This window comes from Papio anubis, chromosome 15, assembly GCF_008728515.1.
Source record: "Papio anubis isolate 15944 chromosome 15, Panubis1.0, whole genome shotgun sequence".
NCBI classification, from domain to species: domain Eukaryota; kingdom Metazoa; phylum Chordata; class Mammalia; order Primates; family Cercopithecidae; genus Papio; species Papio anubis.
This window is the reverse complement of record NC_044990.1, coordinates 21,248,208-21,276,054: the sequence shown is the minus strand read 5'-3', so window position 1 is coordinate 21,276,054 and position 27,847 is coordinate 21,248,208. Positions and strand designations below refer to the sequence as shown.

The 27,847-nt window shown below is 39.1% G+C and overlaps 1 protein-coding gene across 12 annotated transcripts in view; it reads left to right on the top strand.

Annotated features, from left to right (window-relative positions):
• Positions 1-27,847, top strand: part of EPSTI1 (epithelial stromal interaction 1) — a 308,217-nt gene that overhangs the window by 149,697 nt on the left and 130,673 nt on the right. The gene's annotated exons all lie outside the window — the stretch shown is intronic.

The following is a 27,847-nucleotide window of genomic DNA, read 5'->3' as shown; positions in this document are numbered from 1 at the left end:
CACTTTAGCCCCGAGAAGCTGGGACCACAGGCGTGCACCACCATGCCTGGCTAATTTTATTTATTTTATGTAGAAACGAGGTCTCACTATGTTGCCCAGACTAGTCTCGAACTCTTAGGCTCAAGCGATCCACCTGCTTTGGCCTCCCAAAGTTCTGAGATTACAGGCATGAGTGACCGAGCCTGGCCAGTAACTAATATTTTTGATAGAATAAGTTACAAATCTGGAACATACTTGTTTTAAAAGTAAAAAGCCTTTTAAATTGGCAAAATCTACAATTCTAGGTCTTAAATGAAATTTAGCTGGACATAAGCAAAGGCTGAATTTCATTTTGAGTCACTGATAATCTAAGTTAAGGGCTTTTCTTCTGTTGTAGGTTCACCTCTACTTTGTGTTACTGTGGGAAGTGGGGGTGCTGTGTAAGAAGTACTAACAGGTAAAAGATGATGCAGTAGACTTTAGTCTTTTAACTGGTCTCCTCACCTCTATTCTTGTTCCTTACAATTTATACAGATAATACCACTGGAACCACTTTTTTAAAGCTAGTTGAATCTTATGGATAAAGTGTTAACTTTATAGCTTGGACTAAAAATGATTCCTTGTCCAATCCTGACCTGGTCTTAATCTCCAGTCCTCTATCACCACCTCCAAACATGCACACACACACACACACACACACACATTTTAACAACATGCTACTTGCTGTTTTTTTCTCTGCTCATAATAGTCTCACTGCCTGCCGTATTCTTGACTGTCTTCTACCTTTATAATCTCAAGACCCAGATCAAATATCACTTTCTCTTTGAAGCCGTCCTGAACTTGTCTCTTATTTGTGCTCTCTTTTCTGTGCTCCTAAAGCACCTTGTAAATTCCTCATTTTATAGAATGTACCAGTAGCATTCTAGTAATCCATTACGAGACATTGGAATAGCGAACACCCAGAAAAAGTGGCTCCATAGGGATGAGCTTTCCTCTTCCTGTTTACTACCTTTACTCCTGTCACTTCCCACCTTGCTGTTTTTTCTGTGACTCCAGAGTGGTCTATCTGGGTCTGCTGTTCTTAGGTGAACATCTGTTTCCAGAGGATGCACAGAAAACAGGCATATGTAAATCAAGAATTGTCAGTGTACCGGACACATTTTGCTTCAGTTTAAGAAAAACGAGGAATCAATTAAGCATGTGAAAAAAAAATCTTCCCCAAATGTTGATATATTTTTTGAAACTCACACTAATCATGTATCTTATTTTAATATAATACATATAAAAGTAAATGTTTATGCTGAGGTATTAGGAAAAATATTTCAGTTTTTACCTAAAATTTGGAAAAGTATAGTAACCTAAGCAGCACAATTTTAGAAAGATGAGCTATTCACAGTTATAAACCAGTCTGGTAATAATAGTAATAGCAGCCATTTATTTACTATTAAATCTCAAGCACTGTGAGGAGTACTGTGTACACATTTTATTTAATCCACAAAAAACTTGTGAGCTAGGTATAATTATCTCCATTTTATAGAAAAGAGAACTGATGCTCCAAGAGGTCATATAACTTGTCCAATGTCACCCAGTTTGTGAGTAGAGTTAGGGTTTGAATTTCAGTCTTTCTGCCTCCAAAATACATGTTCTTTCTACCATACTAGTATAAGGTAACCTCTGAGGAATGATATCTGTGAAGAAATAAAGAGCTTTTCAAAAGCTGGACTTGAATACTAATACACCTATAACTCAACAGCAAATAATTCTACTAACTAAAAAAAAATGTACTTAAGTCAATTTGGCATCTCTAAAAATGCCCACCACACATAGTGGCTACAAAACCACTTGAAATAAATGATCAGAGTTAGTTATCTCTTGAGGATTATTCATCACTGTTCCCCCAACATGGAACCTCTGACATCAACCCAAAGGCACTGTGTAAAAGCCATGACTCCATAGCCCTGTGTCTCCATGGTCCTGTCCCACCCCCAGTTCATTTCTCTCCTCCTCCTGACTTCCTGTTTTCTGCCCCTGAGGCTGGTCACAGCATCCCATGCTGCCCTCCTCACTTCACTCTCTTCCTCTACAGCATTCTCTCTCTTCTGGGCACAGCCTTGGTGCATGACTTCCTTGACACTGGTTTAGCCTCTAGGTTGACAATGCAGACCCAGATGGCCTTGACATACCCTTATGATATACCCTAAACACGATGGTGCTTACCCAAGAGAGATTTGAAGACCACTTCTATCAAGATTACCTTGAGGGAGTAGAGTTTGTAAAATACTAAGCTGACTGAGTCAAAACCCTTGGGAATCAGAGCCCATGTAATCTGCACTTTAACAAGCTTTCTACTTGATTATCATGTGGCCAGTATTTGTTTTGTTTTATTTTTGTTTCTTTGAGATGGAGTCTCACTCAGTTGCCCAGGCTGGAGTGCAGTGGCGTGATCTTGGCTCACAAGTGATTCTTGTGCCTCAGCCTCCTGAGTAACTGGGACTACAAGCGTGAGCCACCATGCCCAGCTAATTTTTGTGTTTTTAGTACAGATTGGGTTTCACCATGTTGGCCAGGCTGGTCTTGAACTCCTGACCTCAGGTGATTTGCCCACCTTGACTTCCCAAATCACATGGTCAGTGTTTTCATAAGTAACGCCCTACCAGTTTGATGTCAATCTTTAGGTGCCTCTATGCTTTATGCCATCTTCTGCAATGACTCTCCCACATGTGAGGACTCACTGTCCTGACCTGAATAGATCATTGCTCTGTTCCATTAATGTGCTTAACTGATGCTTGCTTATAGTGCTTGAGCCTTTCAGAAAATCACATATTGAGAGTGACTGTCTTTTGCAATCACAAATGGAGTTTGTTTTTTTTTTTTTATTTCATATATGACCTCCGTTTCCCCAAAACCTTATCTATTTGTGGGTACAAATAAAGCCACTTAATATCTATAACCCAAATTTCCATGATTCATGCCCACACCGACATAATACAAGATCTCAATTCCCCACATAATTTCCCCCAAGTATTTCTGGGAGGTATTGGGAGGTGCCTGGAAGGTGCTCTTAGCCCTGCTTTCTTGCACGATGCTATGGGCTGATGTGTGTTGTTCTTGGAATCATTTAGGCTGTGCTGCTCCGTGTCTGGAAGGCTTGTGACCTTCTTTCCACAGTTGCTGATATCCATGACCAGGACTAGGTGCTCTCTCTCTGTGCTCCATAGCCACAAATCCTTGGGAAGCTGGGAGTGTGTCACCAGGCATCCTGACTCAGTTGGAGCCCTTCTGTGCTTGACATAGAAGTGGGGAGGGTGCTGCTTGCCCTGACTCTGTGTTGTCTGTTTTTTCCCCCACCTAGTCAGTACTCTTATTTGCCTAGGTCTCCAAAGCCTCTTGCAAAACCATTTCGTTCAATTTCTGCATGCAGCTCCTCTCTCCAACACCCCAGACACACACTAGCTTGTGTTTCCAGTCCAATCAATTCCCTGGATGAACATGAATAGCCCCAAACAAAACCACTGTGAAAAATCTACTCTAAGTGCATAATTTTACCAGTGCATCACACATGCTCAGCCATGTCTGAAGCTCATTTTAAGCTTAGGTTGGGAGCCTGGACCCCAACACACACCCACCTGTTAAGTTCCTGATTTCAATGATCCCAGTTTAAAAGAATCCTAGAGAAGAGGTTTAAACACACTTTAGAGAGTAGGATAGGCTGTCAGTTAGAGAGCCCAAGCAGTGTTGATCCTGAAAAATGTTTTTTCTTTCCTTTAAAAGAGAACATCTGATATTTGAGTTGTAGAATATGAAAGAAAGGAGAGAAGCAGAGTTGAACCACATGCAGGATTCAGCCTTCTAAATAGAACACATTCTTCCCTACCTTTCTCCTCCTTTACCATGCAGTGCCAGCTGTCACTGAAAGCGGCTTCCAAACCAATTTCTAGTTCTTTATCAGAAAGGAGGATAAAATCTTACAAAAGAACCAGATGATCAGATGCCATTGGTTCCTCCAACTCTGGAACTGCTTTCGAAACGAAGTTGCATCTTTGCAGAATTATTATTATCAATCAACCTTTATTGCTTCAGCTTTCTTTATTGCATTCTAACACACAAAGTAATGAAAACATATAATAAAGAGAATAAAACACGTAATGCATCACTGTGCAGATATTGCAATCATCGCAAATCCAATGTAAATGCCCCACGGGGAATACTTGAGTCTTCCAATACATTGCTAACAGTTTGTATGATACTACATCACGTTTTTTATCTACTAAAGCTGTCATGCTCTGCTAAATATCGTGCCAGCATCAACCCCAAATAGCACTACTCCTTCTCATCCTCCAAAAGAGGGGCATATTTCTTTGCTGTCACTGGTTTTAATGCTTGCAAAGAGGAGCTCCAGCTTCTGAATAATTAATGCATAATGATTACTAAGCTATGGGTAGTTTACTATTCTAGCCCCTCTGGTCTTTGCAATGCTGCTTGCTTTAATATGCACTTTGAATTGGAACCAAGAGGTAGTAAAATCCATTAAGACGGCATGAAGCTCAGTCAATAATGATTTACAGAGTTTGGCCACATCCTGGGATTTTCATTCTTGGCTCTCAAGCCCCATCTGCTGCTCATGTTCTGACCTGATCTCCCTTTTGCAAACGCTTCTGTGATTGCAAGGTTTCTGCTCTGTTTAGGCTTAAAGGAGTCGACATGCAAAAGTTCAGGTCAAGTACACTCCTCTGCTATTTCCAACTCTGGAAGAACCTTAACGGCGGCTAAGTGCACTTGGAATATTTCTGCTGTATATACATGTCAAACAACTTCATGATCTCACCCAGTATGGGTGCTTAGTAAACATTCAATACTGATCATAATTATAAGGGTAATTCACCCTCAGGGATGTAGAAGGGGCTTGCAAGCTAACTGGGAGGCCTTTACAGAGAAAGAGCATTGTTTTCTCATGGTGAGAGTGGCAGAGTACTAACGTGAAGTCTGACTCTGCTCTGTGCTACTTGTGGTTTCTGCTCGGTGACGCTCCTGTGGATGAACTCAAACTTTAATGAATTCCATATGCTGTAAGCTATGGCATCCCAAAGGGCAAAGATGGGTCATTTTAGTGGCCTTGCCTGTGACTTGGAATGATTTAATGTGCCAGGAAAATATATATATATATAAAATATATATATAAATATATATAATATATTATATATAATATATATATGATATATATGATATATACATATATATACATATATATGATATATATAAAAATATACTATATATATAAAATATATAATATATACAAAATATTATATATATATATTTTTTATATATATATATATATATATTTTTCGAGATGGAGTCAAATTCAGCCACTCAGACTAGAGTGCAGTAGCATGATCTTGGCTCACTACAACCACTGTCTCCTGGGTTCAAGTGATTCTCCTGTCTCAGCTTCCCAAGTAGCTGGGATTTCAGGCACCAGCCATCATGCCAGGCTAATTTTTGTATTTTAGTAGAGACTGGGTTTCACAATGTTGGCCAGGCTGGTCTTGAATCCTGACCTCAAGTGGTCCTCCCGCCTTGGCCTCCCAAAGTGTTCGGATTACAGACCTGAGCCACCGTGCCCGGCCCAAGAAATATTTAATGAGAAGACATGACAATGGCAGGGCAAATTCTCCTTGGGTGGGCATTAGGTAGGGGACTAGTGACTTCTGTAAGGCAAATGAATCGAATTTTATTTCCCCTAGTGCTTCATCAGGGCGAAACATATAATATCCAATAGAAAACTGGCCAGGTGAGGTGGCTCATGCCTGCAATTCTAGAATTCTAGAACTTCGGGAGGCCAAGGCAGAAGGATCACTAGAGACCAGGAGTTCTCAATGGGCAACGTAGTGAGAACCTGTCTCAAAAAAAAAAAAAAGATTAAAAAATTATCCTGGCATAGTAACATGTGTCTGTAGTCCCAGCCACTCAGGGGGCTGAGGAAAGAGGATGGCTTGAGCCCAGGAGTTTGAGGCTGCAGTGAGCTACATTCACGTCACTGCACTCTAGCCTGGGCGACAGAGCGAGACCCTATCTCTAAAAAAGAAAAGAAAAAAAATGAAGAAGGAAAATTGATGAAGATATTTATGGAATAGTGTTAAATAAAAGATATGTTGTAAACACCATTCCATCCTAGACAAGAATGGGTGCGTTTAGGGTGGTATGGCCTTAGACACACCATACCATTTTAGCCAAATAGCCTCTTAGAGCCTGCCCTTAATAATGTTGTCATCTTGTATAATATTACTCCATTTCCCTTCTTTTAAGAATCCCCCACATATTCCCATGAAAGAGAACTTTTAACATTATATGTATATGTTAATATATATTAATATGTGTATGTGTGTGTGCTTTGAGCCTGTTTCTGTAGATTGAAAAAAAGATCTATTTGCTTATGGTGGGAGATGCTGTTAATTATTTGAAGTGGTTCAGAAAAGGTGTTTGACTAAGTGGATCCTGGTGACCTACATGTTAGCATACGTCTAAAAGGTCAAGCTTGCTAGTTCCTCCTCACCCAGCAGACCAAGCCTTATGGACTGTAATTGGTGCTTTAACCTTTCCAGCTCTTAAATCGTTACCAGGCCTGGCACTGGGTTAAACAGATGGGACCTATGTCGTTGGTAAAGGGAAGGGAGGCTGACGTGTGCATTGCTCCATGACTGCCGTTGGTTTACTAATGAATCATTTGTCAGAGATGAATGAGTTAAGAGAAATATCTGCAGGATGACCCAGGAAGCCCCCATAGTATGGCGCATGATGAAATAACAGACCGAATATATTATACAAATCTCTGAGTATTGTGGAGAAACCTAGAAGATATTGATAGTAAATCAGTGTCACTATTTATGTCAGATTCCCAACAGACAAACCCAATTGCATCAGGCCCCTCCATAACTTACGATGCACAATGGGTCTATTAGATACATTCTTGGTCAAATGGGTTAGTGCCTGATTGCCCCAGTGATAGGGGTGAGAGGGAGGAGAGCCTGGGAAGCACAAGGTAGACCACCAAATGGTTCAGTTCAGTCAGTCCTAGGGGCTCTCCTGATGCCATTGCCCCCATCCTTCCGTGTGTCAAGGCCCTGCCCTCCTTCTCAGTTGTTTGTGGTTACTTGAGTGACCCAGGTCATTGAAGAGGGAGGGGAGGTGATTGTCCTTATCAGGTGGGTTGGACAGAACTGAGCAAAAGTCAGATGAGCCTCACTCCTGCTTATCCATCAGTGAGTGACGCCCAGACTACTGTGGGCTGAGCGCTGATTCTGCCACCACAAAGCTTCTGAAGTACCAAATCTGAACAGCCTCCTGATGGTCCTCCATTCCTGCCCATGGAATCCCTCTCTCCCCTTCTCCAGAGCCAGGAAATTGTTTCCTAGACTGATGGACATGGACTGATGTGTCTGTTTTTCCAAACTTGTACCATCTTGTACCTGCACTTTAACTTGTCACATGTCAGTAAATAATTTCACTCCATTGTTCTCTTCTCTCTGCCCCAATATTCCTAAGGCAGTGGGTGCTTCATAATGTCTCACTGAAGTTGGGGGAGATATTTTGTGGGACATACAAAGACAATCCAAGGAGAGGGGAAGCAGATTTGGGAGGGAGATTGAACACACTTAAAACTTTAAAAATGTTATTTTGCACATTTGTTATTAGATGTGCAAATAACTTAATAAAGTATGTATAAGCTATTGTGGATAATTTAACTTCTTTGTACCTTCATCTTTTTTCATTTGTAATGGGTATAACAATTGCATCGTAATGAACAAACCTGTGAGTATTGAAAGATATAATTCATATAAAATGCTTCATTTGGGACTGGGAATGTCACACAAACATACGTTCAATGTTAAGGAGGAAATGGGAAGGAGTTAGCCATGCCATCTACTTCCTAGCTGACCATTTATATTTATTGTGTTAGTTTTCTGTGGCTGTTGTAACACATTGCTGCAAACTTTGTGGCTTAAAACAACAGAAATTTATTCCTTCACAGTTCTGGATGCAGGAAGTCCAAAATGATTCCACTGGGCCAAAATTGAGATGTCAGCAGAGCTGTGCTCCCCTGGAAGCTCTGGAAGAGATCGTGTTTGTGGCTGCACCATGCCAACGTTTGCCACCATGCCTCTGTGTGTGTGTGTGTGTGTGTGTATAAACTCTCCCTCTACTTTCCTCTTATAAGAATACACTTAGGCCCCAACAGATAATCCAGAATGATCTCTTATCTCAAGATCCATAACTTAATCGCATCTGTAAAGACCCTTTTCCTGATAAAGTAACATTTACAGGTTCTAGTGCTTAGGACCTGATATATTCTGCCTACCACATCTGATCTCTCCTAGCCTCAGTTACCTTACCTGTAAGTTGGGAATAATAATACCTTCCTTACAGGTATTGTGAGGATTAATTCCATAACATATGTGAAAATGCCTCATTAATGTTAATACGTTATGCAAATAGTTGTTGGAAAAAAATCTTTGAAAATCCATCGAGACGAGTGTAACTGCAGTATGCATCCATGGTGAAGTGGAGCATACAGCCTACATTTTCTGAAACGGTGTTAGGATAATCTCATGTTGAAAATCACAAGAGGTTGTCAGGTTTTGTTCACCGTAAGCAGTACAGGTCTACTCTTCGCTGGATACTCTTCTGAGGACTGAAGTTACAAGGATACAAAAGCCCTGATCTTGAGGACATTATATTCCATTTGGAGTGAAGAGGCACACAAAGTTTAAATACACTGTGTTGAGTGGCATGACAGAATGTCCCCGAGAGTGTTGCATCATGAAGTGGGGGTGGGGAGGGTTTGGACCATCACTGGGACGTCCAGGAAGGCCTTCTCATCTTTGTGGGTAGTGGCTTTGGAAAAAGCTCAACTAGCCTGTAGATCTGGCCTGTCTCGGTTGCTTTGAGTCATAAGTTAAACAGATTGTTTCTATAACCCCTTTGGCTCTTGAACTTTGGAGTGGAATGGATGATGCTGTGGAATGGGATCAAAACATGGATATTTGCTACTTGACTCTTCTCCAAGGCTTGAAGGCCGCGGGGTTATATCAGGAGGATACTTTAATTTAGCACAAAGAGTCCGGGAAGACCTCCTAATCTTTTTGTCCCACCTCCTAATTTTAAAAATGCCTGAATCTTTAGTAATTCAACCAAATAAATTATGAAATACTCATTGACAGATGGTGGGTTTGATGGAGCTGTCCCTGGAAATAGATCTGTAATTCTGGCACGTTGGTGGGAAAGAGGATGTCGATAGGTTTCTGACTCATTGTCACGCTAGGAAGGGCTGCTGCCTCGTGGGTTCCTGTCAGGTCCTTGTTCAGCCTGCAGTGGGGGTAGACATGGGAATGTGTCATTCATACCTATGGAGAACAAATGTTACTTTCTCCTCCAAATGTGTTGTTTCAGTACTCTAAGTAGTTATGATAGAAGAGCTAACAATTGTAGTTTCCAGTTTCAAAGACACTGATAAATTATGGGGGTCCTATTTGGAAAGACAGGCCACATTTATCAGAAGATAACAATTTCCAGTAGCATATTCTAAGGTAGCAAGTGAGCGGTGCAGACAAGGAGTTTTAAAGACATTTGAAAGAGAGTGGTGTTTGGAGAAGAGTCTGTTGAAAAGGTGGGCCAAGACTGAGCTTTAGAATGATGGCAGTGAGGAGGCAGCTAGGAGGGCTTCCCAGAGACACAGGAAAGGTAGCAGTAGCAAGAGGCACAGACACAAATGTGCTGATGCATCCTTGGAACAGAACTTACATCCATGTGTATAAAGTAGTACGTCTAGAGCCATATGATGGTAAAATATAAGTCTGAATAGGGAGGTTCAGTTCAGATTCATTTATTCATCAGTTATTTATTGAGAGTATAGTATGTCCTGGCCTTGACACTAAGGCAAAGAAATTTGTACTTTGCAATGTTGGCAATGAAAAATGAAGACTATTTTTAGTATTGGACTAAATGATGGAAAATCCTGATTTGGGAAGACTCCTGTGGCTGCTTTGTATAGTCTATTAGTCTGTTGTCACTGTGCTAATAAAGATATACCTGAGATTGGGTAATTTATAAAGGAAAGGGGTTTAATTGACTCACAGTTACACATGGCTAGGGAGGCCTCACAATCATGGCTGAAGGCAAAAGAGAAGCAAAGTCATGTCTTACATGGTGGCAGGAAAGAGAGCTTGTGCAGGGGAATTCTTATTTATAAAACCATCGAATCTCGTGAAACTTATTCACTACCATGAGAACAGTATGGGGGAAACTGCCCCATGATTTCATTATCTCCACCTGGTCCTGCCCTTGACATATGGGGATTATTACAACTCAAGGTGAAATTTGGGTGGAGACACAGCCAAACCATATCATATAGTGTACATTAGGATGGGAAAATGTTAAACATGGAGAGATGAGTGACAGAACAAATTGTAGGTGAGAGGTTTAGACAAGAGAGGTAGCAGAAGGAATAAGTGCAAGAGATGTTATTGGGGAAAAGTGGCTATTCTTCTGTGTTTTTGTAGTGCTTTATAGACTATGTTGTTTGATTGCAAGTCTATTTCTCCACTAGACTCTAAGTACCTAAAAGGCAAAGACCATATCTGATTTACTGTGTCTCTTAACCCCTAGTGTTGTGCCTGGTGCATAAGTCCTCAGTAAACGTTTGATGAGTTTCTGATTATTAAATACAAATTGGACGTGATAGATGATGGGGGAGAAAAGTTAAAAAACACTCAAGTTGTGAAATATAGAAATGGGAGGGGTATTCATTATCAATAGAAAAAGGGATAGGCACAGCAGAACTGCTGCTGAATGAAGATATTCTCTGGCTCTCATTGGTCAGGAATTTCTGACATTAAGTTGGTAATGAGATATTAGAACCTACTTAAGTTTCTAGGTTACTTTTTAGGAAGAGAAACAAAGAGGCATAGCTTTTAAGATAGTGTTTCAGAATCTTGAATGGGAGGGAGAAGTAGTTTGAAAAAGCAAATTTTTTACTCTCAAATCAGATTTTATACTTGGGAAAATATAAATTATAAAAGGAACCTTAAATATGTATCAGTAAGGGAATGGATTTTAAAAGATTAATATACTTTGTTAAGTCCAGTCAGAGACTTTCTCTAGCACCTTTAAAAATCATGCCTCATGGGTCTAGATCATCCTCTGAGCAGGCAGGTGTAGGAGGAATCTTTCACCCCATTTTTAAAAGTTTTTACATGTAAAAATGGAATGAATTAGGGCTCATTTAAAATAATTCAATCAAGCAGTTCAAATGGTGAGGGAATACAAAGGGCAGAAAGTTAAAGTCCCCTTCATTGCCATCCACATAATTTTCATTACAGGCAACCATTGATAGAAGTCCGTTTTCTTTTGTCCAATTTAATCTACACATTCATACACACGGATATATTTTTACACGTGAGAACATATTATACCTATTTGTTTTGGAGTCATTTTTTGATAACATCTACAGTTTCTTCATGTGTAAACAACCTCATATATTTAACAGACATATAGTATTCCACTGTAATAGTAATAGTCAACATTATTGAAGCATCTGCTGTGTGTCAGGCACTGTGCTAAGCATTTGGTATGATAATCTCATTAATATTACACCAATCCTAAGGGATGGGTACTTTCATTATCTATTTTACAGAAGGGGAAACTGAGGCCTTAAGGTGCTGGGTAAGTTTACCGGGCCACAGAGATAGCATGTGTCAGGGACAGAATTTTATTCCAGACAATCTGATTCTAGAGTCCTTATTCTATATTGCCCTCCTGTGAATTTACCATAATCCATTTAAGTTATCACCATTAATGGACACTGAGAATGCTTTCATTTCTTTAATTCATGCATTTATTCATAGAGAAACTACTTTTTGAATGCTTACTATCTCCATACACTGGTCTGGGTACAGGGGATTCACAGTAAAAAAACAAAAAACAAAAACTAGATAAAATTTCCTGCCCTTGTGCGGTCTCCTGGAGAAGGCAGACAAGATGAATAGGCAAAATGTATAATATAGATAACAAGGAAAGAAATATAGCAGTGAAGAGAGATAGGAACTGTTGTGGGCAGAGTGTAGGAGTTTCAGACAGAGTGTTCAGGTAAGGCCTTTTTGAGAGGTAACACTTGAGCAAAGACCTGAAGGAGCAAGAGCACCAGCCTTGGAAATATCTGGAGGAAGAGTATGCAGGGCAGAGAGCCAGCGAGGTGCAAACGCTTTGAGGAGCAGCAAGGAGGCCAGTGTAGTTGGAATGGCCTGAGCAAGAGGGATAGTGGTAGAAGATAATAAAGAGGTGTAGGGGGTCAGATCATGTAGATCTCATGGGTCTTCTGGTACCTATTTTGGCTTTAACTCTGGGTGAGATGGAAGGATATTGAGGGGTTTTGAGAAAAGAAGGGACACAATCTCATGGCATCAAGCTGTTGAGTACAGACTGGAGGGAACAAGGGCAGAAATAGGAAGATCTGTTGGGAGGCTGTTGCCATAATCTGGGTGAGAGAATATGGTGGCTTGGATGGCAGTGACAGCAGGTGAAGTGTTCTAATTCTGGCAATGTTTAAACAGTAGAGCCAACAAGATCAGATATAGAGTGTGAGGCTTAAGGGGTCGAGGCTGAACTCATTGTCCTTTACTGGAGAAATGGGACATGTTATGCTTGGAAACCTATTAGCAATCCATAGGAGCTATTGAGTGGAGAGTTGCCTGTAGAATTCTGGAATTCATAGAAGAAGTCCAGGCTGGATTATCAATGTGGAGATTGTTAGCATATGGGTGATATTTAAGGCTGTGTCCCCAAATAAAATGACCTAGAGAATAAATGTCTACAAACAAAAGATGAGGGTCAAGAAATAAATCCTGGGCTATGCTGACGTTACAAAATGACTGTAATGAATATTCCTGTACATGTTAGTTGTGCGTATATAAAGTAATCTCTTTGGATACTTTTCTGCTTTTCTATTGAAGGATAAAAGGGCTTTTTTTTTTCTTTTTCAGTTTGTTAGTTGCTCATAAATTGCCCTCTGTGTCAATCTGTATTCTCAGTTGGAAGCAACAAAAGCCCAGGCTACATTAACAAATAATTTTCCAAAAAATTCTCTCCCGCTTAGAAAATGTAGGAGTCAGTACTGACTGGAGGCAACCTTCAAAAATTGGTAAAAACCAAGGCGTTCTAAAGGTTGGGCGGCAGGGATGGTTTGATTATGATACTACTGTAGCCATTGCTGATACTGGCAGTAGATGTGGAGCTGCGTGTGGCCTTTTGACTGTTGTACCATTAAATATACAATTTCTCCAAAGGAAATTGCATAATGCCACTGTACGTCAAGGGACAGCACAGTACAGTTCCTTGGTCAAAGCTGGCCCTCCACCTGTTTCCATAAATAAAGTTTTATTGGAACAAGACTCTCCTATTCATCTACATGTTGTTTATGACTGCTTGCACACGTCAATGGCAGAGCTGAATTATTGCAACAGAGATTCCGTGCCCCCAAAGCCAAAATTATTTACTGTCTGGCTCTTAACAGAGCTTACCAGTCTCTATAGCAAATGAAATTCAACATTTTTTATATTAGTTTCTTAGCACTGCCGTGCAATAGTACCACACACTGGGTGACTTAAACCACAGAAATTGACTTTCTCACAGTTCTTGAGACTAGAAGTCCAAGATCAAGGTGCGGCAGGGTTGGTTTCTTCTGAGCCTCTTTCCTTGGTGGTCTTCTCCCTGTGTCTTCCTGTCTGTGGCCTAATCTCCTCTTCTTATGAAGACACCAGTCATATTAGATTAGGGCCTACCCTCATGATCTCAGTTTAACTTAATTACTTCTTTAAAGACGCTATCTCTGATATAGTTACATTCTGAGATATGGGGGGTTAGGACTTCAACATATAAACTGGATTGGGGTGAGGAGAGGACACAATTTAGTTCATAACAACATCTTTTATCTAAGGGATGCTTGCCTAAAATTTGAAATCTAGGGAGGGGAATTCTGTTAGTTAAGGCTATGATCTGCCCCTACAATTCATTATAGAAGACGAGTGCACCTACCAGTTTGATTATACACCATGGGAGATTACACTGAGACAGAAAGTTAGGTATTGGTCTGTGGAAATAACAACAACAAAAACAAAGTATCAATTTATATTCCTACCAAAAAATTTTGGAATGTTTGTTTCCCCATGACAGTGAGGAATTAACAAATAGTATTTCTAATCTGATTAAAGAAAAATGATATTAATGTTTTAAATTTACATTTCCCTAAATAATAAAGATTGAAAATTTTCCACATGTTTACTAGCCAACTTTATTTCTTCTCAGAATTCATATCCTGTGTATTTTTTTCCTGGGGTTGTTTATTTCATTGACGTAAAAAAGAGAAGAAGCTTTTATAAATTGGACATTTAATTTTTTACTTCATATTTTAATCTTACAGCTCTTTTTCTTCCTATATCTAGCTTTGTGGTTCCTTTTACTAGATAGAAGTTTATAATTTTTTATTTAGTAAAATCGTCCATTTATTCCTATATGGCATTTGGGTGCTGTGGTGACCTTCTATACCCTAATATTATGTTTTAAAATATACTTTCTAGCACCTTTAAAAATACTTTTCTTTTTGGTGTAGCTCATCTGTCTATCTGAGATTTAGTTTTATATATGTAAGAAGAAAATATAACTTTAAGTTTTATAAATATATAGCCAATTGCCTTAATTTCATCTTTTGAGTAAGATAGAAATTACGTACTTTTAGATCCATCTTTATCATTAATTCTAATACATATATATATGGGTCTGTTTCTGAAAGGTATGTGGTTTTTTTTTTCCTGTTGGTCAATTTTGTCACTATGAGATTTATTTTGTTGCTGTACTTTTTATAGTATATTTAATACCTAATGTATCAAGCACTTTTCAAAACTTTCTCAGCTACCCTTTCACATATTTTTCCCTCAAATAAACATTCAAGCAACCATATTAAATTCAATTTGTAATACTATCTTGGCATTTTGGTTGGAATTGGATTGAATATATAAATTAACATGGGAAGAATAGATATCATTGTTATATTGAATTGTCTCATTGGTGAACGTTGTATATCTCTTAATTTATTCAAAAGTTGTTTTAATATCCTTTAACAAAATTTTATCTTTTTTTATATAGGTTTTATATGTTCATATTTTCTTTTCTGAGTATTTTACTGTGTCTGTGCTATTATGTATATATTTTTCATTACATTTTCTGAGTGGTTACTATTTCTATATGGGAAAGATACTGATTTTGTAAATTGGATTGCTACCAAATACCACATGCAAAGATATGTTCCAGATGAATTTTAATCCTAAAGTTAAAAAATAAAACTGCATTGCAAAATATATTTATGATATGGAGGCACTGAAGGATTTCTTAAACAAAAGAACAAAAACAAAATAGTCAAACAAAGAATGATTAATTTGTTACATAAAAATTAAGGTTTCCAGTTCAATGAAGGAGACAGACAAATGATAGATTGAAAAAAATTCTGGCAATGTCTAAAGCAATAAGAGATTAATATTCAGAATTTATAAGGAACTGTATAAACCAACAAGGAAAAGAGCAATAACTCTAATAGAAAAATGGGCAAAGGATTTGAACTGGCTTTTTACCTAAAAGGCTATTGGGTATATAAAAAGATGCTTAAACATATTCATAATTTTTAAAGTGCAGATTAAAACAACAACTAATTATCACTTTTTACATCAGACAAAAGTTGGAGAGCTGTATAACATACATGGGATGTGGACAGTGGCAATGCCAGTCGACTGCCTGTGGGAGGGTGGCAGGTGCTGCTGGTCTGGAGTACAGTGTGGAGCTGCTCAGTCAGATCATAAATCTCGACCTAGGCATAAGGACCTTACGACTCAGCATTTTCCCTTTTTGGTGTATATCCCAAAGAACTTATCCCACAGGCTCATAAAGAGCTATAGGAAGATTTTCATCGCAGGGCTTTGATGAGAAGTTGGAGGGAATCTGGTTGTTTATTACTGGTAGTGATGGAGGCACATGGTGGATTACTATGTAGCCATTCAAAGCAACAGGCTGGATGATAACACATTCAGTGTTTGGTGAAAGAAGTGAAAATTTAAAATTAGTAGAACGAACTCTATAGTACAATACCATTTAAGGAAATTTAAAATATAGTCACACAAAAGAGTGCACACTTTGCTAGAACACATAAAAATGAATGAATACATCCCAAGTAAATTGTTGCTTACTGAGAGAGGAAAGGGGAATGGGAATGAGGAACAAGCATGAAAGGGAATGAATGAATGAATGAATGAATGAGTGAATCTGGAAACTTTTTAAAAACTGCAAAAAAGAAAGAATGAACATATTTCCCCCAACAGCCATGCCAACTCTTGCAGATGATTTGGTTAGCATACTCTTTAACAAGCTTAGGATATATGACTGCAAAGCTGACTTTCCTTAATATTTGTAGATACTGAATTATCAAGTGTCTCCTCCTTAGTAATTGCAGTGATCAGAGAATTATTGCTTTGTGGTTCTGGTAACTCCTTGGAAGGTGTAGCTGAATTATAAATATCAGACAGCAATAGTAGGAGTAAAGTCATTTTGCTTTTATATTAACCACTCTGGAGGGATGTCTTCAATCCTGGCTGATGTAGTGACACCACTTTGACCAATACGTACTCTTCATCGGCCATCTGACTCCTGGGAGACAGGATGATTCCCTCTTTTGAGAGAGATGATATACTATTGGGGAAATCTTTCTGAAATAAGTGAGCCTCCTCTAGATAGGGTTTACAATTTAAATGGAAATGGAGGAAAGAGCTCTGTTCGATGATGACTGTAAGGAAGTCAAGACTTTTCCCCTTCATTTTGTACTCCTTTAAACAAGCTGGGCTGTTTTATTCATTATTGCTCATAGTGTCCTAGGCAGGTGTAACTGTCACATAGCAAGAGATGAACTCAACAGGGTGCAATCATAAAATAACTTTATGTTTCCTCCTGAGGTCCTTTCAAACCTGCTCAATGTGCTTGTTTAAGTCCAATAGATTTTCCAGTAACTTCTAGATTATAAAAAGTCCTCGATCACTTCAAGTCACAAGGATAGTCTAAGTCCAGCAATTTGAAGAGGCAGACGGTTTAATAATACAAATTCTGAACTTCATTTAAAGTTTAAGGTTCTACCTTCTCCCAGCTCAGAACTGCTTCAGGCTGAGAAGCCAAAGATGAGGAGAGAAGGCATTACCAACATCAATATTTCCACTTGCTGCTTTATCTTTTTCTTATAACCCCTTTACTCCATCCCACTTCGCTGTCTCTGCCTCCTCCAGGTTTGGACTGGAGGACAAAAGGAAAAAAAAAATCAGGAATAGGAAATGTCTTCCTTCAGTGAAAAAGATGTTATCTGGCACTGTAGATAATTCCCATGAAATCTCAACTTTTACAGCCCCTAGAAAAATAAATTCTTCCAAAGATTTTTAAATGATGTGAATATAACATTGTCATCAAATACTGAAAAAGGCTGCACAAAAATAAAGGTACAAGTTTTCATTTTGATTGTGAATAGTGAAGCAATTATCCCAAATTTAAAAAATTAAACAAAATTCAGCAGCACCTTGGAAGATAAGACACATGGCCCCGTGAAATGTATTAGAGTGGTGCATGTCTAGTTTGGTATGGGGAAACACATTATAATGTATTTCATCATATTAGTAGATGTGCATTGGGAATGTACAATGATTGTTTCTCTAGACACTAAAAAGGCCTTTCAAAAAGTTTGACACTCTTTATTTTAAAATTCAATTAAATAGAAATACGTAGATCCTTCGTTAGCGTGATAAAAAATGCCCATCTTAGTTCGCAAAATAGCATCATACTTAGTGGACAAACTCTAACAACATTTCCATTACAATCAGAAATAAGAGAATATTCACTAGCACCACTATTATTTAACATTGTTTAGAATGAGGTACTAGCTGATACAAACAGGCAAGAGAAGTATACATTGGAAAAGAGGAGGTAAAATTATCTGTTTTACATATGATATAATTTTTGAACTTGGAAAACTAAAGATCACTTGAAACACTGCTATAAACAATGAGATAATTCAGAAATATGATTGCTACCAAATTAATATAAAGACATAATTAACTTTTATATATATGGTCAACAACCAATTGGATGATATAATGGAAGACCCCATTTATAATAGCAATAAATAACAAGATAAATTTCCTAGAATTTCCTAGAATAAACTCAAGAAGAAATGTGCAATGTCTATAAAATAAAACTTTATAAGACATAAAGTACATAAAAACAATGACTTGAACAAAGGAAAAGGTATGGGAGAGAAAGAGATGCTATATTACAAAGAAATTAATCATACCTAGGTGATAGGTTGATAGGTACAGCAAATCACCATGGCACACATTCACCTATGTAACAAACCTGCATGTCCTGCACGTGTATCCCAGAACTTAAAATAAAATAAAATTAACAACAAAAAAGAAGTTAAATCCTTGCCAAGTTAAACCATGCATTTTGTGCAATCCCAATAAAATAATGATGAGGAATAATTAGACATAGACAAGCTGATTTTTCTCTACTTATATGTCATTGTTGTTTAATCTTTAATTTCAATTTTTGATCCTTCATGTTAGCCATTTTCTCATTACTTTACATAGTTAATGATTTAGATTCAGTCATACACTTACCAATGTTTTGCCAACATTTCTTTTGTATGATAGACCTTTCTTTCAGGATCACTTTTTTTCTAACCAAGCATAATCTCCACAATTTCTTTTACTGAGGGACTTTTGGTGAGAAATTTTCTCTCTCTCTCTCTTAATTTTTGAGGGTATCTAGAAATGATTTATTTTCTTCTGATTTCCATTCTCACTGTTGAGAAATCAGCTGCCAGTTTATTGCTCTTCTGTACGTGATTTGTCTTTTTTTCTCTTTATTTCCTTTCTAAAATGTTCCCTTTGTCTTTGATATTCTGCAGTTTTACTCTGATGAGTTTAATTGTAGATTTCTTTTTTTTCTATCCTGTATAGGATTAGTTATATTTTCTGAATCCAAGGATTCATATCCTTCATTAATTCTAGAAATTTCTCATCCATTATTTCTTCAACCATGGCCTCTTTCAACTTCTTTTTGCTTCTTCTGGAATGCCACTTAGGTCTTTTGTATATAGATATTTTAATCTATCCTCCACGTCTCTGATCTTCCTTGCTCTTTACTGCTTCTGTCTCTTTTTCTCGCTGTGTACCTTCTACAAAATTTCTTCAGTTCTATCCTTAAGTACCCTACTTACCTCTAATCAACTGAGTCCTATATACAATTTAAGGTTTCTATTGGCTTTTTACATGTTAATGATGATGATTTTTGTACATGGAAGGAAGAGTTATATTTGGCTAGTTTTCAAATCTTTCTCTTCCATGATACTATGTTAATTATCAGCTCATGGTTTTAATTACTTTTTATTTCCTTAAATATTTTAAACATATTATTTTATATTCTTCATTTAATTATTCTGTGATGTGAAATAACTATGGTCTGATAGAGCTTTTTATTATTATTTTTGCTTACTCTTGTTCATGTGGCTTGTTTCCTCATATCTTCAAAACCCAAGCAAGTTTCTTTACTTATGTAAGACTATTCAGAGTTAATTTAACTTGGAATAAAATTAACTCGGAATCTTTCTTCTTTCTTATCTTTCAAGTCATGAATTCTTTCTTAATTTGCATTTAATCTTCTGTTAATCCTGTAAATTGAGTTAATTTCATCAGTTAATTTTTTCAGATCTAGAATTCTCTTTCAGATTTCAGTTCTCTGCTGAAATTCTCATCTTTTATCTCCTTGAACATATAAAATGTAACTAGAAATATCTGTCAACTGTGTTACATTGTTTTCTACTGATCTGTTTCTATTCTGTATTATTTCCCCCTTTTTCATATTATCTTGTCTTTGTGTATGCCTGATTATTTTTTATTGAGTGCTAGTTTTTACTTATAAAAATTATAGAAATAATTTCTAGTCTCTGGCAGGAGACCAGAGGCTTTAGCCATCCCAGACCACCTTGATTTAATTTCAGGAAATAAGATGACTCAGTGCTGGGCTTCAGTCCCTGTGAGGTTCAGTTTACTCATAGGTCACCCTTACTCCTAGGGTGTATTTCTTTTGTAAGTACACAAGTTTCTCCTTCTTTGGTAATCCTTGGACTCCAGCATTTGTCTGTTTATTCCACAAGGCTCTCAGAACTCTGCTCGTCTTCTCAGTTGCATATTTAAATGACAGCAGACACCCCTAGACAGAAAGCTGCCCTAAATGTGTGGCTCACTTAGCAGGCTTTTCTGTTTTCTCTAGATCTTGCTCTTTAATTCCTCATTGTTTTATTAGTTTTCTGAATATTTCAAGTGTATATTTATTATATATTTCCTACTTCAGTGGGAAGATTGGTTCTAATGGCCTACCCTGCCATTATCAAAAAGAGAAGTAAGTTCTTGTTACTTTTTAATTAAAATATTTTCTTTATTTTCTACCAGTTCTCCATCAATATTGGCAACCAGCTGATATTTCTAGTCTCCTTTGTCTGTTTCTGTCTGGCTATTGAGTCCCTTACATGCAATTTTCTTTGCCTAAATATATGTATATATATTTGTTTTTAACTATTATTGCCTTAACAGGTAGGCCAGGTTGTGAGCTTCTTTTTCAGAGGGCTGACAACTAGTAGATAAATAGTAGAAGGCACAGCAGTTGCTACTCTTGTGAGCCACCAATAAACAAACTGGGTAAAACTACCAGCTCTCTGTTGAAGCTTGGAGTGGCAGCCTCTTTACTTGCAGGTCCCTTTTGATCACGGTCATAAAGATTGGGAGCCATGTGACCCACCTGTAAGTTTCCTTTTGGTTCCACTGGGATTGGAAGGGTATCTATGGGCAAATGGATGATGGCTTTCCCCCAGATGAGTCACAGGCTTCCATCAGTTAAGGCACCTCTGGGAGCCATAACATCTCAAACTCAGCCCCTGGTATAAAGAAGAAGGAATCTCTGGATTCTATGGGTCATTCCATAGCTCTCATCAGGCCCCGAGAGGAGCAGAGTTTAATGTTGGTTCTCTGCCTAGACTTCCCAGGATAATCCTCAGCTACCCGAGGCACCTCTAGGTGGCCAGTTATTCTTCCCTAACTATTCTTTACTCCAGAGAGGAAGTTGTTCTGAAATCCCTTCTCAGTATCTTCTTTTCTTTTCTGAATCTACTCTTACAATTCCAGTTTTTTATCTCATAATAAATATGAAGAACCCTAGGCTGAGTTTTTTCCCAAGAATATGATAATGATGATGATGACACCATGAGGATAACAACAATATCTACAACCACTTATTGGAAACCTATTAAATAGCAGGCACTGTGCTATATACTATCTATACACTGCTTAATTTAGCCCACTCAAAAATCTTATAGCAAAATTTCATCTCTCTTTATAATTGAAAAAATTGAGGCTTAGAGAGTGAGTAACTTGCCTATGGATTATGTGGTTAGTAAGTAGCAGTGTTAGTATTTTACCCTTGTAAGAGACTTCCCTTTTTATTACCCTTATACTTTCAAATGAAAATCATGTGCATATGTTCTGATAAAGAATTATCTATTTATGTACTTATTTTTGAAATAATCCTTACAAAGTTATTCAAAATAAATCACGTTTAGTATTATATTTAACTAATCATTTAAAGACTCTCCATGTCTCCACCCAAATCTCATCTTGAATTGTAACTCCCACAATTCTCACATGTTGTGGGAGGAACCCAGTGGGAGGTAATTGAATCACGGGACTGGGTCTTTCCTGTGCTGTTTTTGTGATAGTGAAATAAGTCTCATGAGATCTGACAGTTTTAAAAACGGGAGTTTTCCTGCATAAGCTGTCTCTCTTTGCCTGCTGCCATCCATGTAAGACGTGACTTGCTTCTTCTTGCCTTTCACCATGATTTTGGGAAGGCCTCTCCAGTCATGTGGAACTGTAAGTCCATTAAACCTCTCTTTCTTCCAGTCTCGGGTATATCTTTATCAGCAGCATGAAAACGGACTAATACAGTAAATTGGTACCAGTAGAGGGGGATGCTGCTGAAAAGATACCTGAAAATGTGGAAGCAACTTTGGAACTGGGTAACAGGCAGAGGTTGGAACAGTTTGGAGGGTTCAGAAGAAGACAGGAAAATGTGGGAAAGTTTGGAACTTCTTAGAGACTTGTTGAATGGCTTTGCCCAAAATGCTGATAGTGATATGGACAATAAAGTCCATACTGAGGTGGTTTCAGATGGAAATGAGGATCTTGTTGGGAACTGGAGCAGAGGTGACTCTCATTATGTTTTAGCAAAGAGACTGGTGGCATTTTTCCCCTGCCCTAGAGATTTGTGGAACTTTGAACTTGAGAAAGATGATTTAGGGAATCTGGTGGAAGAAATTTCTAAGCAGTAAAACATTCAAAAAGTGACTTGGGTGCTGTTAAAGGCATTCAGTTTTATAAGGGAAGCAGAGCATAAAAGTTTGGAAAATTTGCAGCCTGACAATGTGATAGAAAAGAAAATTCCATTTTCTGAGAAGAAATTCAAGCTGGCTGTGGAAATGTGCATAATGTTAATCCCCAAGACGATGGGGAAAATGTCCTCAGGGCATGTCAGAGGTCTTCACAGCAGCCCCTCCCATCACAGGCCCAGAGGCCTAGGAGGAAAAAGTGGTTTTGTGGGCCGGGCCCAGGGTCCCCATGCTGTGTGCAGCCTAGGGACTTGGTGCCCTGCATCCCAGCCACTAGAGCCATGGCTGAAAGGGGCGAATGTAGAGCTTGGGTTGTGGTTTCAGGGGGTGCAAGCCTTGGCAGCTTCCACATGATATTAAGCCTGCCAGTCCACAGAAGTCAAGAATTGGGGTTTGGGAACCTCTGCCTAGATTTCAGAAGATGTATGGAAATGCCTGGATGTCCAGGCAAAAGTTTGCTGCAGGGGCAGGGCTCTCATGGAGACCCTCTGCTAGGGCAGTGCAGAAGGGAAATCTGGGGTCGGAGCCCCCACACAGAGTCCCTACTGGGGCACTGCCTAGTGGAGTGGGCACTGTGAGAAGACGGCCACTGTCCTCCAGACCCCAGAACGGTAGATCCACTGACAGCTTGCACCATGTGACTGGAAAAGCCACAGACTCTCAATGCCAGCCTGTGAAAGCAGCTGGGAGAGAGGCTGTACCCTGCAAAACCACAGGGCCGGAGCTGCCCAAGACCATGGAAACCCACCTCTTGCATCAATGTGACCTGGACATGAGACACAGACTCAAAAGAGATCATTTTGGAGCTTTAAGATTTGACTGCCCCGCTGGATTTCGGGTTTGCATGGAGTCTGTAGCCCTTTTGTTTGGGCCAATTTCTCCCAGCTGGAATAGCTGTATTTAACCAATACCTGTACCCTCATTGTATCTAGGAAGTAAATAACTTGTTTTTGATTCTACAAGCTCATAGGTGGAAGGGACTCGCTTGGATTGTGGACTCTTAAGTTAATGCTGACATGAGTTAAGATTTTGGGGGACTGTTGGGAAGGCACGATTGGTTTTGAAATGTGAGGACATGAGATTTGGAGGGACCAGGGGCAGAATGATATGGTTTGACTGTGTCCTCACCCAAATCTCATCTTAAATTCCCACATGTTGTGGGAGTGACCCAGTGGGAGGTAATTGACTCATGGGACTGGGTCTTTCCTGTGCTGTTCTTGTGATAGTGAATAAGTCTCATGATATCTGACAGTTCTAAAAACAGGAGTTTCCCCTGCACAAGCTCTCTCTTCTCTTTGCCTGCTGCCATACGTGTAAGATGGGACTTGCTCCTCCTTGCCTTCCACCATGTTTGTGAGTCCTGCCCAGCCATGTGGATCCATGAATCCATTAAACCTCTTTTCTTTCCCAGTCTTGGGTATGTCTTTATCAGCAGCATGAAAACTGCTATTATTTACCAATTTTACAGACTCAAAGTCTAAAATGTAAAGATATTCTTGAAAATTTGTCATCCATTATTGCAAGACTTTTAATTTCTTTCCTGCCACTACTTAACTGTAGAAACTTGAGACAATTGTATGACATTTTTATAGGTCTCAGTCTCTCAACTGTGCCTTGAAAGAGTGGCTTAGATTATCTCTAGGCCTCCTTGAGATTAAAGATGTTTTTGCATTATTAAAAACATTATATAAATCAAATGTTTTTTTTTTTTTGAAATGAAGTCTCGCTCTTGTCACCCAGGCTGTTGTGCAGTGGCACGATCTTGGTTCACTGGAAGCTCCGCCTCCTGGGTTCAAGCAATTCTCCTGCCTCAACCTCCCAAGTAGCTGGGATTACAGGCGCCTGTTTTGTAAACTCTTTATTTAAGTAAAATTGCCCCATTTTAAAATCAAATTGTCATTTAAAAAAAATCTACGTGGTTTGCTTTAAACAAGATACAAATTTTCTTACATAGATAAAGGTAGATTTCAGATGTTGGGAAAAATATGTGTGGCAGACACTATTAGCTGTTTTCCTTCTGTCTGTCCATTTCCTCTCAATCTCATTAGTAGACACTAATTTAGTTCAGCATGGCCATGTGCCCAGCTGAAAATTATAGCTTCATCATCACACATCAGAAAGATGAGCACGTGGCACAGTCCTGGCCAGTGAAATATAAAGTGACAGCTTCTGGGAAGTGTTTGCTTTCCTGATTTAAATACCACCCCTTCCTCCCTACCTGCTGTTCCTTCTTCCTCCCTGGGCAAATGACTTAGGGGACCAGCTGCCATCTTATAACAAAGCAGACAAAAGCTACACGCTAAGAATGGCAAAGCAGAAAGAAGACCTTGATGGTATCGTTGACAGTCTGGGTAGTCTAATTCTAGATTTTTCTGTCATGATTGAATAAACTGCCGTATTTTCTGTTACCAATAGGGGTTTTGTTACCAATATGTTTGTAACTGATTCAGCAGGTATTGATTTTAGTCCCCAACAGTAGAGTGAGATAAAAGCACATTTTCCTTTTTGTTCTCAATCAAATTTAATCTTTCTGACTGTCCACATAGTTGGTTGGTGGGACATACATCCTCTGTCATTTCTGTGTTTTTCTGTCTTCTCAAGATTTCTAGATTTGGGGCTGGGGGGGTTGCTTAAAAACACAAAAATAGGGCTGGGTGTGGTGGCTCATGCCTGTAATCCCAGCACTTTGGGAAGCCGAGGCGAGCGGATCACCTGAGGTCGTGAGTTCAAGACCAGCCTGACCAACATGGTGAAACCGTGTCTCTACTAAAAATACAAAAATTAGCTGGGTGTGGTGGTGCACACCTGTAGTCCCAGCTACTCGGGAGGCTGAGGCAGGAGAGTTACTTGAACCTGGGAGGCGAAGGTTGCAGTGAGCGAGATCATGTCATTGCACTCCAGCCTGGGCAACAAGAGTGAAACTCTGTCTCAAAACAAACAAACAAACAAAAATGGAGAAAATGCCAGATACTTGGTTCACGGTGGCTGCACTCACTCAGCATTTATTTACGAATTTTCCGGGGACAGTGTAAAGGATGGGAATACACAATGAAAACACCTTTAGCTGCAGGTGTGTAGTCAAGGCTTGGTCCTCTGGCTTTGGCTGGGCTGCAGACAAACTCAGACACGCCCCACCAGGGCCATCTGCTCCATCAACTACAAACCTGCTCCTGGAATTCTAGGCCCCTGGGTTCCTAACCAGAGTCCCAGGTTAAGGTATCCTGTCGTCTCCCATCTGGGTACTACTTGGTCTCTCCTACTAGTGGAAACCTGCAAAATTCCAATCTACTCTTGGTCTTAGGACCCTTAACTTTCCCTGGGGTTCAGGAACATCTGCTTTATCTACTTCGAACAGCCCCTAACAGTCCCTGCAACTCCTCCCCTTAAGAAGGGATCTGTCTTACTTTTCAAGATCACAGCCAGTACTTTTATGCTATCTCAGTTATACAGATGAGAAAACTGAGGCATAGAGACCAAGGGTAAAGTCACCCAGCTAGTAAGTAGCAGAGACAGGATTTGGGTGCACATGGCCTGGCTCCAGACCCAGTTGCTAACCACTGTATCGTGCTACTCTCTACCTGCAACACGAAAACTCCTCACTTTCTGTTTGGGTATGGGTAAACACATCGCAACTCATAAAAATACAGTGCTGACCTTTTCCTGGGTGAGATGTGGGAAGGGGTGTTAACTCCCAGTTGGTATTTTCCTTGATAGCTCACTGTGTTTTGTATCCAATGAAGAAAAATACGTTGCTTTTAAACAATGTGCTAACTTAAGCTTCCTATGTCTCAGTTTTCGCATATTAAATGGGGGACAGTCATTTCTATTACGACTTTGCCTCTGTATTTTACCTTATCAAGATTCAGTGACAGGAAAAATAAGGTGTTAACTAAGAAGGTTTTTGAAATCTTCAGGGGAAAAAATGTGGTATTTTAACAAGAAAATGGATACAACATCTGATAATATAACTGGTAAAATGAATTTTAACTTTGGTGTCCCTAGACGCTCCCTATTTAGTTCTTAGTAAAATATATTTCAATCTAGAAGAAAATAGGGACCCTGCCAACTAGTATTAATGCTTGCTTGCCTATTAATTGAAGCACACTTTCGGAAAATGTTGTATGTATCTGGGGAAATAGAATGCATTCGGCATAAGAATAAATCTTTTTTTGAGAGAGCTAGACCTAGAGATTTTCTCACTTTTCTGTCATTCCGCAATCTTTCTGGTTTATCAGCTCCTTTTTCTCTGCTAAGCAGTGATGGTAATGCATACAGTTGCCTTTTTCAGTAAATCATCCTTTTATAATTTGGCTTTCTTTCAATCTTGGATTCCCATCAGAAGGGTTTTACCTCAAGGCATATTGCAACCAATTTCTCCCATAATTAATGCCATATCTGCCTCAGAGTCCATTTTAATTCCCAGATGAAAATTGATGAGGCAGCCAACCACAAATAAGGATCACGTAGCATTGATTAAACTATCAGACTAGTTTCCAGGCTATCATGTTACAGTGCCAAATCATAACCAGAGGGTGAGTTTTCTGGTCTTTTGCAATGTATATTGCTCATAGTAAGTGTCCATAAATTGCTATTAGCAGATGAAGAGAAGCATTTTATATGGCCCCTATCAAATTCTACCAGACAGACTAATGATTAAAGAGGTTTGTGTTACAGGAACCAAGACTGCATAGCACATGAAAGAAAATTGTATCTAGACTTGATAAAAATGAGCTGCAAACTGCTACAAAAATCACCAGGACAAGAAAAACTGACTTAGGTGTTTTTTTGGTTTTTTTGAGATGGAGTCTCGCTCTGTCGCCCAGGCTGGAGCCGGATCTCTGCTCACTGCAAGCTCTGCCTCCCAGGTTTACGCCATTCTCCTGCCTCAGCCTCCCAAGTAGCTGGGACTACAGGCGCCCGCCACTTCGCCCAGCTAGTATTTTGTATTTTTTAGTAGAGACGGGGTTTCACTTTGTTAGCCAGGATGGTCTCGATCTCCTGACCTCGTGATCCGCCCGTCTCGGCCTCCCAAAGTGCTGGGATTACAGGCTTGAGCCATTGCATCCGGCTGACTTAGGTGTTTTTATCCCATCCACATGGAGTGTGGATGGTTAAGTCAGGTAGCTGCATTTTACCTAGGAAGACCAAAGTCTCTGTCCACCAGCCTTCAATTTCAGATTCCAGCATGAGAGTTGAATTGGAGGTGGATATGAGTGGCAGTTATTCACCAGTCAGTAGCAAGAATTCATTCCTTCATCCCATTCATTCATTCACTCACTCACTTAATATTTATTTACCTAT